Source organism: Crocodylus siamensis, chromosome 10 (assembly GCF_052110815.1).
Source record: "Crocodylus siamensis isolate JL-2025a chromosome 10, ASM5211081v1, whole genome shotgun sequence".
NCBI lineage: Eukaryota > Metazoa > Chordata > Crocodylia > Crocodylidae > Crocodylus > Crocodylus siamensis.
The window spans coordinates 17612377-17623783 of record NC_143404.1 but is presented as its reverse complement, the minus strand read 5'-3'; the positions used below and the strand labels follow the sequence as shown (position 1 = coordinate 17623783).

At 45.1% G+C, this 11407-nt stretch overlaps 1 long non-coding RNA gene across 1 annotated transcript in view; it reads left to right on the top strand.

Moving 5' to 3' along the window:
• Positions 1-10078: 10078 nt before the first annotated feature.
• Positions 10079-11407, top strand: part of LOC149856300 (uncharacterized) — a 67642-nt gene continuing 66313 nt past the window's right edge. The window contains exon 1 of the long non-coding RNA XR_016438357.1: positions 10079-10206. This is a non-coding gene — a long non-coding RNA (uncharacterized LOC149856300). The remainder of the gene's footprint in view (positions 10207-11407) is intronic.

Sequence of the window (11407 nt, the reverse complement as noted above, 5' to 3'; positions counted from 1 at the left end):
TCTAGGTTTGAAAATATTTGCCTTAGAATATTATGAACATGTGAATTATTAGGCTGACAGTTAAAGGGAACAAATCTCATCCTGGAAATTGTTTGTGAATTGTCTTTTTAACCGTTATTGTTTCTACCGCCAGAAGTCCCTTGTTGCTGTTGCTGCTCACTGTCGCTGCTCTGTGATAAAAGGACTGAATGTTTTTGAAGAGTATCGGCAATTGTGACTGCAAGGTTTGCTGGTTCATGCATTGGTCCCTGGCTCCCCGAACAAATATGGGTGTTGGTAGGCAAAATGGCCATTCCCCAGGCTGGTGTGTGAAACACCCATTTGAATGAATGTTCATAAACAGCAGATAACAGAGGGCATGGACATGTTTGGAATTTGAGAAGTGTCCAACACTTGCAATATTTAATCAACTCTGGATGCCAGAGACCGCTCTGATTCCTATTCATCAAGCTGGATGTTTGTAAGATTTGTTGTGCCAAATGCATCCCAGCAAGGCCAAAAGAGAGGAATCTCTGACCCCTCATGTGTTTGCTTCTGCCTCAGAGGGTTCAATCTTTCAAGGGCACCTCTGAAACTATCTGATCTGGCATCTGCTTGCTGGTATCTCCTAAAACAGCTGGATGCAGGTTTCGCCAGACCTGCTCATGAGTAAAGGGCTGGACTTTTGCTGAGTCATTTTTTTTCTCCTTTTCAGAATTCAGCATGCTCTTTTAAGTGAATTTGCTGCTAACAGGGCACTGGATTACAGCTCTGGAGACTGACATGCTCTGCGTGTCCTCTGAGCAAGCAGTGCTCCTGGAATAGTGGCTTCCCCTGCCTGTCTTGACTTGAAAGAACCACCTCTTTGGGTGTGATGTTAGTTCAAGCCTCAGGCTCATTCAGTACTTGTCCCAGATGCCCATTACAGAGGTGATGGGGAGGTGAAGGCTAATGCACAAGACAAGGTGCCAGGATATCTGGGTTCTGTTTCATGTCTTATCAAATGCTCATCATCTAGGACAGTGGTTCTAAAACTTTTGCACCTTACGTCCCATCACCGTTTTGTCAAAAACCCCTGGTCCCACCAGGTTAAAAACAAAACCCCACTTTTTCCAAGAAGTGTATTTCTGCAGAATCTCGAGCCTGCAGGCCCTCTACCTTTCTCAGGAATGCCACTTGTTTTGGATAAGTCCTACCTACACAACCTTCACGTCCTACCAGTGGGCCGCGTCCCACTGATTGAGAAACACTGATCTAGTACATGTCCCTGTGCCTCACTGTCACAGAGAGATCTGTGATACTACTTTGCCTCACAGGGGGTCTAGGGAGACTTAATATTTGTTATACCCTTTGAATTCCTTTAGTGGAAAGTCCTGTAGCTCATAGTATTATGTGGTCACCTGTGTACCATACATTTGATCTTGAAACTGCCAGCACATTTTACCTAGGCCAACAAAATACCATGAGAAGATAAATATGACCTTGGTCCTACTTATACCAGCAGCCTAGTAGAGAGAGAGTCATAGACTTGGGACTGGTCTCTGTGTACGATTGCTGTGGTGGGCCATTAGTTGTGAGGGTTGTTTTGCCAACTCCTTCCTAGAACACTGCTTGTCGACCATTGCCAGTCCTTGCTGGGAATACAGAATCTGTGTGGATGTTTTCTGAATCATACCCCTGATGTCAATTTTGTACATACCTTACATGGTAAGAAAACTCTGTCCTCTGTCCATATTTAAGTGGTGCATGTAATTGCATTCTTGCTGTGGACTTGGCATATGTTTATGCAAATACCACTCATGCACAGAGGGATTTGCATCCCTAGCACGTGTTGCCTGGGGGAGTGTTCCCTGCAGCGCATTCGTCCCTTACTGGGAAATGAATCTTGAATGTCTTTTTGGATGGTTTGAGAAGAACACAGCAATGTAATCATTTGCAGTGAGAGCAAACACCAGATATTATAAGCAGCACTCTCTGGATGACTCAGGGACAAGAATTACAACATGCTGTCTAGTAAGAATTCTAAAGCTTGTCTAACTGAGATTTTCCATTTTATAACTTACCCAAAGCCAAGGGTTGACCTATTAGCCTGCATTATGGCTAGAGGAGCAGCCACAGAACTATGCAACCATGTAGTTTAATGTTAGTCTCAAAGCCAAGCTCAAATAGAGGTTGAAGATGTGAATTAATGGTAACTGGATAATAGGAAGAGGCAATGTGGGAATGTTGGCTTTGGCAGCTTCACTCTAGGCTCCTGGGAAAAGAAGTGAATTGTAGACCATAATGTTCCTGTCTTTCTGGGGTCAGAAAGCCCAGGATTCAACATTTGTAAGACAAAATGTCATCATGGCTGAGAGAGACATTGATTCAGAGATCTCTGTGTACTACAGTTCCAGCTGTTTTTTTGGTCTGCTGAAAAAACTGGGATTAAGAAAACACGTTTTGAGTGGAAAGGCAAATTTTTGGACTTTTTTTTCCAGAATTGACAAGTTGAAAGCATTTCATATTACCTAAAACAAAGCATTTTGCTCAAGCCAACATTTCTTGTTTTATTTTTGAGCTGTTTTCAACTTTTTAAAAGAAATGAAACAAATTTAGAAAAAAAAAAGCATTGCTTTGAATTGAAAAAAAGGCTCTGACTTCTAAAGAATTTTCTCCTCATTTTTTTCCAACTGAAACGCTTCACCAGGATCAATACAAATTTCCAAAATGTTTTGGTTATCTTTAAGCTGCATTTTTTGGCCATAAAAGTGCCAGACAATTTTTCCCCCGGCTCTGTTTAACAAACCTGCTATATTTGTATTGTACCTATCATCATAACATTTAGGTATTGTGTAGATACCAGATAGTCTAAGCAGTATCTAATCTATGGTAGTTAATAAGTCTCCCAACCTTCCTTTGATGCAGGCAAGTATTATTATCCCTACTTATATTTTTATAGATGAGGATATAGAGGCTCTAAAAATCAAGTGATTGACCCAAGGTCTCAAGCATATTAATGCATGAGCAAGCCAGTTACAGGATCCAGGCATGCTGACTTCCAGTCGCATTCCCAGTATACTAGACCAAGTTGTATACATCTGCTCACACACGTGCGCACAGGTGCGCACATATGCACACACATGCACACACAGAGTAAATTGTAGTGCTGTGCAATTACAAAGTTGACTTTGAACCCACTCAGAGATTTGGGGTGGAGATGATTGACCTGTTAATAGTGAACAACTTATAGGATTGGTCTAGTGTTTGCTCAGCTAGGAGCTTATTCAGGGACTGGTCGCTACCCCCACCTCCTTCCTGTGAGAAATGTCCAACTTCCTGTGATGTGTTTGGTAGCCGTGTTGGTTTGGGACAAAAAGAATTTCAGAACTCTAAAACTCTTGGTTCAGGGATCTGAGTTTTAGAGTTTTGCAATTCTTTTTGTCTCAGACCAACATGGCTACCAAACACATCTCTTAAACATGGAAGATGCTGAATTTTGGCCAATTTTGGAATTATAAACTTTATTGCTAAACAACTAAGAAAGATTTTTATACCTCCCTGCCTTTCTGCCATTTGACACCACCAGGGAAGAAATCTTGCCTTATCTGCACAGCAAAGAGCAAGTAACACAAAGGAACTCTCATGGACCCAGAGGAATAGACATCCACCTTCAGTTTCCTCTGTGTAAAATGAAGTTTATTTTTTACCTATTTTCTTAGTTGGTCTGAACCAAGAGTTTTAGAGTTTTGCAATTCTTCTTCCTGTGAGGAAGGCAGAAAACTCTTTGAACTCAGTTTTACCAACCTGATCTGGGTCATGTCCTCACCTTCCACCATGGACTTTGTTATAGAAAGGGGTGGACATGGGAATGTCTTATCTGCCTGTGGATGGAGTGTCTCCAGTAGGTAGGACAAATCAAATTTACTGCTGCTGTTAAGCCTGGCTGCCTGGCACTCTTCAAAGCTGGGGTAATCTGAAGATTGCTATTAAAATCTAATTTTGCCTTTTTCCTTCCCCAGGAAAGCTCACCATGGAAATAATGAGGCTTAGGTTTACTAGATAAATTATTTTTGTAAAACTCTCTTGTGTTACAGTTGAGCAGAATATTCTTCCCTTCTTCTCCTAAGGTATCATGTGACTTGTATGATGTCTGTGCACGGTGGAATAATGGTTTGATTTCATCCCAGAGGTTGCTGATTATTTGTGGTGAGTGTGGAGATTCTTAAATACAAAAGACAGACATTTAATTCAGCTGCATATCATGAGAGTCAAGAAAGTGGTGGAGCTGGACATGTTTAAAACAGCAGGTCCAGATACAGGATCTTCACCCAAGGGTGCTGAGGGAATTGGCAGGGGTCATAGCGGGGCCCCTGGCACGGCTCTATGAGCGCACATGGGGCACTGGCCAGGTACCAGAGAGTTGGAAAAGGGCCAATGTGGTCCCCATTTACAAGAAGGGGAGAAAAGAGGACCCTGGCAATTATAGGCCAGTCAGTCTTACCTTGGTCCTTGGGAAGACCTTTGAGAAAATTATCAAGGAGCACATCTGCAAGGGTCCAGCAAGAGAGGTAATGCTCAGGGGCAACCAACATGGGTTGATTGTGGGTAGGTCCTGCTTGACTAACCTGGTTTCTTTTTATGATCAGGTCGCCTGGACAAGGGTGTTGGGGTGGATGTCATCTTCCTGGACTTTAAGAAGGCCTTTGACACAGTTTCTCACCACATTCTCTTAAAAAAACTTGGTGACTGTGGCACTGGTGCCTACACAGTCAGATGGGTGACAAATTGGCTAGATGGTCGCACCCACAGAATGGTGGTGGATGGGTTGTTTTTGACCTGGAGAGATGTGGGCAGTGGGGCCCCCCAGGGCTTGGTCCTGGGGCCTGTACGGTTCGACATCTTTATCGGCGATCTGGATGTGGAAAGCACGCTGTCCAAATTCATTGATGACACCAAGCTGTGGGGCGAGGTGGGCGCGTTGGAGGGGAGGGACAGAATCCAGCTAGATCTAGGCAGGTTACAGAGGTGGGCAGGGATGAAAATAGGATGAAATTCAGCATGGACAAGTGCAAGGTGCTGCATCTAGGGAGAAGGAACCAGCAACACACCTACAGGTTGGGGAACACCCTTATTGTCAACACGGTGGCAGAAAGGGATTTTGGAGTCATTATTGAATCCAGGATGAACATGAGCCACCAATGCGAGGAAGCAGTCAGTAAGGCTAACCATACCTTGTCCTGCATCTACAGGTGCATCATGAGCAGGTCCAAGGATGTGATCCTCCCCCTTTATGCGGCACTGGTCAGGCCGCAGCTGGAGTACTGCGTCCAGTTCTGGGCACTGCACTTCAAGAAGGATGTGGACAGCATTGAGAGGGTCCAGAGGAGGGCCACTCGCATGATCGAGGGGCAGCAAGGCAAGCCCTACGGGGAGAGGCTGAAGGGCCTGAATTTATTTAGCCTCCACAAAAGAAGGCTGAGAGGGGATCTGGTGCCTGTTTACAAACTCATCAGGGGGGACCAGTGGGAATTGGGGGTGGCTCTGTTCGCCCAGGCACCACCCAGGGTTACTAGGAATAAAGGCCACATTTTTAGGGAGAAGGTTCAGGCTGGATATCAGGAGACATTACTTTACAGTTAGGGCTGCCAGGCTCTGGAATGGGCTCCCAAGAGAGGTGGTGCTCTCTCCTACCTTGGGGGTCTTCATGAGGAGGCTGGATATTTGGCTGGGGTGATGTGATCCCGGCACTCGTTCCTGCTGGGACAGGGGGTCAGACCTAATGATCTGTTTAGGTCCCTTCCAACCCTAAGTACTATGATACTATGAAATGGGTAGAAAAACCCCAAATCTGGTGGAAGGACCTGCATGATAAACTGCCACGGCCCTGAGAGCCCACAACAGTCTTTATGTTTGTGCAGCGGAGAGATGGGTGTAGAAGCTGAGAAGTAGAGTATAGCAAATTCTACTCCAAAACTGGTTGGAGGACTGCTAGAAAATCCTCTCCTGCATGTTTTTTACCTAGGTGCAGAGCATGGCACAGGCATGCAGGGACATGGGAGGGCTCTAGATCTTCCTCGTGAGACATGCAGCCAAATGAGAGGGTGAGCAGTGTGGAAGGTCACACTCTTGCCTAAAGAAGGTATTCTCAGGTCTTTCCGTCCTATGCAGGGATCACTGCTAACGTTCCTTCTGACAAAATGCTAATTCTCCTGTGTGAACTAGTGGAGTCTAAACTTGATGGGCTCATGGCTAGGTCCCAGGAAGATCCCTCAGTCCCCTTGCTTGATTGACTTACAGGTACTTAGCCAGTTATTAGTCCATCCTGGGGAGCCAATGGAGTTGAGCGAGTGCATTGAGCATTATTAGTATAAATTGATTATGGGGCCACCTGGCTTCTGGGTAGGTCATTGATAACTACAAATCCAGATGTGTCCAGATAGAAAGGTCAACTGTTACTGCAGAAAGAAGCCACAGGCTATTTGAGATGGGTTAGAAGGCCCCTCAGGAGAGAAAACAATTCATACAAACTGTGTTAAAAAACTCAGGGTGAAAGAGCCACCTTGAGCAAACAAAGCCATGTGCTGTTTGTACTGTGCCCAAATTTAACTTTGTTTTGAGCTTAATTTTCAGAGCCAAACAGGGCTCATCTGTTTTATTTACTTGTGTAACCTTATTGAGTGTTTGGATATATTTGCTGTTGACCTGGAGTTTTGGATGGGCCACTGCTGGAAATTATTTTTTACAGAAATTGTTTTCTTGCTTCCTAAGGGAAGCAGAAATGTAACCGTTCTCAGAAGGGACAGCTACTGTGATAAAGCAAATAATAATAAATGATGATAGTTGAAATATTGTTGTCAAACCATTTTTTAAAGCAAAAAAAATGGCTTTAGGTCCAATGTGCACATTTTTGTTTTGGTCCAAATTCTGTAATTCATTAATTAGTTCTTTTTAGGTCTTTGTTGCCCATTACAGCATTGAGAGGCTTTCATGTTGAATTCACTGGTACAAGATTGAGCCCAGGAAGGAAAAGAGGCAGTGCTTTTTATGTTTGTCCTTTATTTGTTATCAAGCATCTGCTATTTTTTCATCCTGATATGTGTCAACTTTCCATGGGTATAGTTTCTATTCTGTAACCTGAAATGCCTCATTGTGATCCTTCCTAATTTAATTAATTTAATTTCCTAGTTTCCACTGCAGGAGGAGAATGTACATAATCAAGGAAACTTCTGGCTTCTGATGGGAGAGAGAAAGGGGGTACTTGTGATCGTGAAAATGAAATAGGGATGCTGTGGATTTATGACACCACTCATACAACATAACTAATATTGTCCATGATTCATTGTGCACATGTATACAGTGATGAGAAGGGTCCTCACCAAACATCCTCATTCTCCCCATCTTGGATTATGCATTTGATGCTGTTTCTAGATCAACGAGTACCAGCAGGCCTAGAAACAATTTTCCCTTAACAAACCCTGCTGAGCCACTGGCAGAAGGGCTCCTCACTCAATAGCCAACTGCCTCACCTGATAGAAGACAGTTCTCAGTAGAAAACTGGGTTCTATCCCTGCTGATGTCATAGAGAACAGATCTGGAAGTAACTGGAGCTGCCAAGAATTTTTCACAGAGAAAGAAAGTGCAATGGGGAGGGACAGGCAATGGAAGAATAAAGAAGCAAAGGGTAACCTAGATACTTTCATATCTTAAGGATAAACTTGCAAAATTTTCCAGGGCCTGGGGGGGGGGAGGGGAAGAGCTAAAAAGTGCCCCATGTATTCATAATGGAAAATCAGCACCCTAGATTTACTGTTCTAAAAATCCCGTCCCCAATATGTTCTGGTTGATTTTACTTTTCTCTAAATGGTTTTGGGGCCATTGTTTGTAAGCATGTAGAGATGAGAAACAAACATATAAATACTACCCAGAAAGAGTTAACAAAGTGAATAGCTCCACCACTGATCACCCCCTATCTGATCACCAGCAAGCACATCTTGATGGCTTTGTAGTTAGCTAAATTTTAGCTAATGAAATAAACTTTGCTGTTCTTTGTGAAGGTCACCAAACCATGCACTGGTTCACAACCAAGGCAGGGATGTCCACAACTGGGGATCTTTCACTGAAAATACCCAGCTTTGAGTAACACATCCCACAACTGCTCCAGTATGATGAGGAGGGTGGGCCAGCATGTCAGTGCATTTAGGGTCTAAGAAGAAACAAGCAGCACCGTAAATTGCATCCAAGTGTAGCCAGAGTTGGCTTATCCTCTGCAAGTTAAAAATGTAGTTTTGTTAATTACCAGCTCTGCAACCAGAACCTTGTACTAGATCTGGAAACCAAGCCATGCTGTTCTGCTTTGTACCATACCATTAGATGTAGTAAAGACAGGACCTTAACACTTCAGCTGGCAGGTCTGTTTATTATTCACGAGGTATGACAGAATGCAGCTTACTCTACTACGGCTGGCAGTTCTGGAGCCCTGACAGCAAGAGACTAGACTAGGGCCAAAGGAAGCGGTGCTGGATCTAGGTCAGGTTCAAAGGTGAATTAACATTGTGTACCTTCCTTTATAGGGTCAACCTTGAAGTTGCCCTCAGCCAACCCAAGCCCCATCTTATATCCTGCCATCCTCACTGAAGTTCTTTACAGTGTGCAGCTTAATTACAAAGCTGAGACCTTCTAGCAAGTGTTCTGTAACTATTTGGGTCTCTCTCTGGGGTTGTCTGTCTTTATGGGCAGTAAGCAATGGAAGTGAGGAAGTAAAGAGGAGGTAGTTAGGAACAGGGAGTTGTGTGATTGCTGCTGGAAATCTTCCTGTGATAAGAGGTGAGTGAGGTGGAATTAGCTTTATACCCAAGGTTTAGCAGAACTTCCAGCTGGAGATCAAGTAGCTAGGGATCAAGGTCAGGAGTCAAGTGAGATGAATGGTGGGTACAGGCTTAAAGATGACCTTAATGTCTGCCCTCACTATCAGTTTAGAGAGAACCTAAATTTGGAATTAACAGTACTGAAATAGTAATGTGAAGAGTTCCTTTTAGAATCCCTCCTACTAGAGGTGCACTGGTACATCAGTCCAATATTGGATTGGCACTGATATAAAGAAAATTGACTGTATGCCCCACACATGCACGCAGTCACAGTGCAACACATAGGTGGCGAGGAGCACAGCCTAGCAGCTTGGAGAGCTACGTGCAGCTGGTAAGTCTGTTTTGGTGGAAGGGAAGGGAAGAGGTGTGGTAGATCAAGGCCCCCCATGGTGAGGGAGGGAGTGGGGCTGGAGCAGGCACTGCCCAGCCACGGTGGGCACGTGATGGAGCTGCAGGTTGTCTGGGGGTGTGGGGTGGGGGGTAGGGGGGCAGCTCCTGCCACTGTGTGTACCCCAGGGAGCTAGGGCAGGTGGAGCAGTCATGGGGGGGCTGGGAGAGTGGGCAGGGGCCAGGGTACTCATGGTATAGCCCCCCACACAGCGTGGGACAATGGGGGGGCAACAGGGATCCCCCCCAGCAGCAGCCAGTGAGTTCAGGCTTTTTTTTTTTTTTTTTAAAGAGCCAGGAACTGGGAGACTGGGTGGGGCAGCCATTGAGATCAGGTGGGGGATGGGGCTGATTTGGAGATTTGGCCAATATGGCTGTAGCAGAATCTCCGAATCAGATTCAGCTGAATTGAATCGGGACAGTGATTCAAATCACCAAATTGAATGACTGTTCCCTGAATTGGCTGAATCTGAAGCAAATACTAGCCACTTCTCACAGGCCTAGTGTGTATACTCTTTGACTAGGTATAGACAGTCAGAGAGCCCAAGGCTGAATCGATTCAGCCCTTGCAAGTTACTATAAACTGCACAGATTAAATTGAAACAGAAGTGAACAGACATTTACCTTTGACACAGGAAATGTAGCTACCGTACATGCTCACAGTGTCAGGCCAGAAGCAGGAGGAGGGGGAGGGGAAGGGGAGCGGCTAAAGCACAGCTCTCTGGCTCTGTGTTAACTTTTTTTTCCTGCTACCTCTGAGGTTTCTGGGATTTGTAGTCCAGAATTACAGCAGCCATACTCTGCAGGCTTGTTCATCACTTCCTCTTCCCACTTCCAGGAGCCTGTGGAATTTGTAGTCCACAGCTGCAGCCAGCAGTAAGTTTGATTAGGGGAAGTGGTGTTTAACCCCTCCTCCCTGGCTCCAGACCCCAGCTGGAGTTTGTCTTGGGAGGGGGAGGTAATCCTCCATCTGCAGACTGAGCTGCATCCCCAGGTAGGCTTGTCCCCCACTCCCCTTGTTAGCCAGCCCTCACTCCTCCAGCTGGGGAGCAGAGGGGCAGGGCCATCCCTGCTCTCTGGAGCAGAGGGCACAGCTCAGCCCAAGGCTGGAAAGCATGCTGGGTTGCTGGGGACTGTGATTTAACCTGAACCAGGAAGGGGTCTGGGACAGAAGTTTCATAAACCAGTTTGACTCAAATCAGTTAAGTCTGATACTACATTCAACCAGGTTCATCTTAAACCAGTTTCAGCCATTTTGAAACTAGTTTATGTGCACTGAGCTTTTGTTTTGTTACAGGTTTAAACCAGTTTCTGATCACTTAAACCAGTTTATATGTAACGTCTGTCCCTAGCCTTGGATTTTCTACAGCTTCAATGAGATACACAAGATATTGACAAGATCTAGGGCTGCTCTGACTCTAGACCTTATTCCTGAGAGCCTAGTGACCCTTCATCAAGGAAAGCCACAAGCAGCTCGCTCCCTTGTTCCCACTTGAGAAAAGAGCAATAAATGGTTGCAAAGAGGCCTTTAAGTACTTTTTAAAGAAATGCTGGGAGGGTGTGTGAGATGTATGCTTGCGTGATGAACTATGAGAGTTCACTGGGTCTTAAGACACATCCATGAACATGTCAAGGGCTCTTCACCTGGCAGCCATATGGAGCCATGTGGAGCCAAATGTTGCCCTAGAAGAGGGAGGGTTGAGACAGTTTCCTGGAGTCTCTCCTGTTTATCCTATGATTGTTCTATTTTCAGAACACACATGGGTTGGAATATGATGATGGATTTTGTAAAAGAACTGACAGTGTGAAGGGAGGCTTTCCAGACTGACCAAGGGTCAAGCTTGTCAAACAGTGTCCAGGATTGTACTGCATTATTGGCAACCAAGCCATGCAATGTCCTGATTTGTTAGAAGGATCCCTAGGGAGTGCAGTAGTGGAGCAAGTTGGATTGTAAACCTAAAGGTGTGTGTAGAATATGGTTTGCTCTTCTGTGGACACCATAGCACCCAGGTTTACTTTCCTGCTTTCCAAGGTTGGGCCTATGACACAGCAATCACATGCCATGGCTTCCTGACCAGGCAAGTACCCAGAGAAACCTGTTGGCATGAAGTACAGACTAGAGATGACATCATCTGATGTGCTGGATTGCAGTCCTGACTCCGGTGCCATGTGACTCTGAAAGTGATGCAAGCTGA